A 5,354-nucleotide genomic window follows, 5' to 3' on the forward strand; every position below is an offset into this window, starting at 1 on the left:
TTTAATCACATTTTGATTTTTCTTTTCTAGAAGTTAAGCTAGTTTACTGAAACACAGTCTCTTGTGTTACACCATTGGGACAAAAGGGAGAAAAAAAAATGAGTGTTAGGATGAAGGCTTATGCAGGAGCCACAGATAGAGGAAAGACTTCAGGGAAAAAATGGTAGAGTAAATTTAAATGTGAGGAAAGATGCCTTTGGTAGACATACCATTCCATGAAGTAGGAAATTCAAATTACTTGTATTTTTTTTTCAATGAGAAGCAAAATGAAAGCATTTTATTTTCTTTGAAAGTAATACTAGATGGTGAGTGAAATATTTTGTGATTTTGTGGATATTTTTGTCCTTTGGATATGATGTTAGAGTTCTAGTATATTTCAGTTTATTGTGAGAAGTAGTGGTCAAGAAGCCATTAGTTTGAGTCTTGATCTCAAATCCTTGAATGAACTTGTTGGAGAATTTGAAAACAGATTCTTGGATGTCTCTCGAATCTAGCTGCTACTTCTGAATCCCACTGCCGCAACTCTTGTCCAAGCCACCGCTCCATTTTTCTTGGACCGTTGTTGTGGCCCTGCTGACAGCACCCCTCCTGACACTCTTCCTTCTCCCATGTGGGTCATTTCATCCTCCTCAGAGCCTTTGGAGAGCTAATCCCATGCTGGAGCCCCACAGTCCTCACCGTGGTCTATGGTCTATATGCTTGGGCTCCTGCCTGCCCCTCACCTTGCTCCAGCCCCCCTGCTTTGCTCTGGCTGGTATGTAGCAGGCTTATCTGTCATAGAGTCCTTCCTTGTCTCTTTGTCTGGAATGCTCTTCCCCCAGATATTCCCATAGTCTGCCTACTATTTCAAGTCCCCAGTTAAATGTTCCCTCCTCAGAGAGCCTTCTCTATCTTATTTAAAACCAGAATCCCCTTCCTTTACCCTGCCTTGTATCTTCTTGTGGCCCTTAATGCTACCAGTTGTACTGTATCTATTAGTTTCTTCCCATCACCAGACTACAGACTTCTTGAGGTCAGGGACTTGTCTCTGTCAGGTGTGCCCGAACCACTACCATGCACCAAAAAGTGCTGTTGGTGTTGAGTATTGTGCTCCAATTAAACACACCTGACACGTGTAGCTGTAGCCCTTATGTGTGTGTAAAGGTATCTGGTTAAATGCATGAGTGGGTAGGTTTCCCCTCCACTTCCTCCCCCTGGGCCATTCTGTAACATCTTACTTAGTTACTTATTGGGCTTGGAGTTTGTGAACATGGTATCTTAAGGCAGGAATGATTTATGATGTAGTTAGTTGCTGACCCAGCAGAGGGCAGTAGAGCCAGGGCTAAGGTAAGAGCAACTTGAGTGAGGTTTTTAGTCGGTTACTTTTCTATGCAAAAACTGCATGGAGCCAATAAGTTCAGTTTAGTTAGCCTTTTTCTTTAAGTTAGGTCAGAGTGGTTCTTAAAGTAGTGTCTGACTTTGAGTACAATTATTTCCATTGTTTAATTGGTATCAGAGTTTAAAATATTAAGGGTTTAAGTTATACGATAGGATGAGGATGGAAGTTTTTAAAATGCTGTTTATAGTTTTTAAAAGGTGATGTAGAGTAAGTAAAAGGAATTACTTTTAAAAAAATGAGTAATTATAAAACTATTTTCCAGTTTGGGAATACGGGTCTATTCTGTGCCAGAGCTAATGTTCTTTTTGTTCATGGTTGTATTTTAATGTACGATGTGTACGAGACACACTGTGATGGTTCTGCAGTCAGCGGCCCTTACGACTTGGTTCACCGGGACTGAGATGGGCAGGGCTGAGGAAGGCGTCTGAGCAATCACCTGATGCAGGAATGGGAGACACGTGTGTATCCATGGAAATGGAAACATGTGCCACCCAAGCTTTGCATTAATGTGCCAGTCTGTACAGTGAGGGCCAGTCGGTAAGCTGGATACGTAGCTTTCACAACACCTAATACCTTTAGCATATTTAATCCTTAAAATATTTAAACCCTCCTGCTTACTACTAAAACTAGAGTAAAAAAAAAAAAAAACCCTGAATGTTTTGGCAAGTTGCAATGGTTTGGCCAACTTTTTTTTCTCTCTCTTCCAAGTACACGTTTGGAGAGAGAAGTTGTGCTTTAGAGCAGTGCTTCTCAAACTTTCAGTATGGAACGTGATTCGTTGGAGAATCTTGTTAAACTTCCCTTCGAATTCACTTCTGGATGCCGTGGAGATACACATTTGGTAATGGGCCCCAGATGATGTAGGGCTGCCTATCTGTGGACCACACGTTTAGAAGCAAGGTTTTACATCTAGTCCGTAAACCATGAAGGCAATTGAAGGTTCTTACAAAACAGCCTGTGGTCACTGCTAGTAATGTAAGAAATTAGATACATCCTCACTCTTACATGGAGTCTTGAACGTGTTCTGAAGCAGGGTGAGTGCATACGATAAATACACTGAACTATACGAGCCATAAAATCAGAAGTCCAAAGTCAGTAACTTTAATTTCAAAACAACTTTAATTATAATTTAGTAATGTGGTATGAAGAGTGGTTTATAATTAAAAAACACTTTAGAGTCTCATTCTTAGTTAAGAGCTTTTCTCGTTAATGTTGATTACTTTTCCAATGATTTCTCAGGAATCAAATGAGTTGTGCAACTTGATGAACATGATACATTCATTTTTATATTTTTGGAGAGAAAAAGGCAAAAACCAGTTAATCAAAAACAAATATACTTAATCACATCTTAAAGATTTATACTTTACATGAAGGAAAATATCCAAGATCCTTTCTCTTTAGAAAATGTACAATTCTAACATAGTTGTGCAATATATACATTTTATCTGTCAAAATAAACCAGGTACAGATGAAAATGTAGCCATATGTAAATATAAAAAAACGGTTTCATCCTTTAAGGTTTGAAGAAGTAGTTAACACTTTTTATTTCAGACTTTACCCTCATGTTTATCTTCTACCTCTAGATGTTTAGTCTTTCAAATTGTTTAAAATGGGTATTTGTTAATACACATGAAGGGCATAGTCCTGAAAAGTCATGAATGCAGGTATTTTTCGTGTGCAAATTGAAAAAGTAAAGTTAGGCCACGGTGCTCAGTTTGAGGGATCCTATTTTCTGTTTAATGTCTTAATTGATATATATTTTTTTAAGTTTTTTGTTAGAGCGAGTCGGGGAAGGGTGGGGAGAGAGAATCCTAAGCAGGCTCCGCACCATCAGCGTGGGAGATTTTTAATAACTTACAGCTGTATATCAGGAGAGATAAATACATTATAAAATTATACCTTTTATGATAGTTTTTTTGTATAATCACTTACGTGATTAGGATAAATTGGGTTTAGTTCTTTTTCACAGTTAATAATTTCTACTATTTTATAAAGAGAACGCTGCCAGCTAGAAAAAAAATCTCCAGTTCTTTTGCTACTAAAATGAATGATGCACAATTTCAAGTCTCAATGCAGCTTCTTTACAAACTATTTTACTATTTTATATGGCTTGTGTGGCAGCCATGCATGAAGCAACTCTTTTTAATCACATTCTACAGATCTTGTCTATATATACCATTTATGAAATGGAAACTTTAAGATGGTGTTTTTTAAGCCCCATATTATACTTACTTTCAAAGCAAAAGTAAGGCTGACTAGGAATACATAACTTGTTTTCAAGCAGTGGGGTTTTGTTCTTTGATTTCTTGGCTATATACTCGCCTTTGCTTAAAAGTGTTGGAGAAATACTGCTCACTAGAGCCCCTGCCTCAAATCTGTTGCCCATTTAGGCCACTTGCTCCTGGCGCAGTGCTTCTCCGTTGGGGTGACTTTTGCCTCCCAGGAAGTGTGATACAGTGTCTGGAGATACTTGTATATTGTCACAACTTGGGAGAGAGGATGTTCCTGGCACCTGGTAGCTGCCAGGGATGCTGCTCAACACCCTACTGTGCACAGGACAGCCCCCTGCAATGAGTCACCCAGCCCCTTGTCAGCAGGGCCAAGGCAAAGAAACCCTGCCCCAGTGGAATAAATGGCACAGAGACCAGAGGCTAAGTTTTTAGGTTGTAGGAAGCCAGCTGCTTCATGGAGACAGTCCTGACGAGGTACACTACCTAAGCCCCGGCTTGGCCAAAGCACTCAAGCTCGCCGTGGGCACGTGACCTCAGTTTAGTGCTTCTGTAAGAAAGGCGAGGCAGAGTGAAATAAAAGGAATGACCTGCTAGAATTCTTTGTATAGCACCCCGAAGAACTAGTCTGTATATGTACACAGTAGTTACATGGTTTCTTAAATATTCTTTATCAACTTAGGTTTTTCCTCCACTCTTTAAAAAAAAAACTTTGGACTCAAAGTATTTGAATCCACACAGCTGTTATAAGAATTGGGCTTTAGCACATCTAGAGATAGCCAAAGCTATAAGCCCCTGCCATTTTATGGCTGATTTTTCCACCTGGTTTGTTTTGCTTTGTCAAATACAAAATAAGTTACCAGACAACACAGATAGCTCTAGATAGCTTGCAGGAGCCAGGCCAGAAGAGCAGTTGGGCCTGAGGCACACAGGCACGTACTTGTTTTCAAAGTCAGGTTTTTTGAGGATTGTCTGTAAGAAATCCAGATCTTCGACTTTCAAAACTAAAAGCATTGCTGCTGAACTCCAACCCAGTCTTCTCATTTTATAATGAGGACACTGTAGTTTAAAGAGGCCAAGTGATTTGTCCAAAGCTTTAGGTATGCAGTTTCTGACATTAAATAGTTCCCACTTGCCTTTGCCTCTGCCTTTCTCCCAGTCCCTCCTGGAGAGTGTGTGGGCTGAAACAAAAGGTGCAGGAGAAACGGGTGGCGTTCCAAGGCAGTCCATTTACGTTAGTGACTGGGATGCTTGTTAAAATATGGACCACTGGGTTTCATCCTCTTTTGACCAAATAAGTGTTCCAGGAGTTGGGACCTAAGGAGCTACCTAATGAGCATACTTGCCCAGGCGGGAGTCATTCTTCTGAAAGTTTAAGTCCTCCAGCAACACACAAGCACAGAGGGTGCACCTGCTAATTTGGGGGCTTCCAAGGTCTCCTCGTAATTTGCAAATTCCCGAGTTTTGTACTTTGTTTGCACTGCCTGAAATTCCAACAATTAGAAATTCACTGTGGCTTATTTTTCTTACTTGTTTAGCAATAAAGGAAAATAGCTCCCTGGAGTTAAAGGGATTATTCATGCAAGTAGGTAAGTGAGATGATTTTTCTTCCTCACACCTGGTGTAGAGCAGCTGCTCCAACGAATTGGAGATTTGGATGAAGGCCAAAGGGAGGTGGCTAACCCTGAATTACTAGAGAGGAAGGCACGCCTTAGTGGGCTTCTAGAAGATGGGGACACCAGGAGGTA

Source organism: Prionailurus viverrinus, chromosome A1 (assembly GCF_022837055.1).
Source record: "Prionailurus viverrinus isolate Anna chromosome A1, UM_Priviv_1.0, whole genome shotgun sequence".
In the NCBI taxonomy this organism is placed as follows: Eukaryota; Metazoa; Chordata; class Mammalia; order Carnivora; family Felidae; genus Prionailurus; species Prionailurus viverrinus.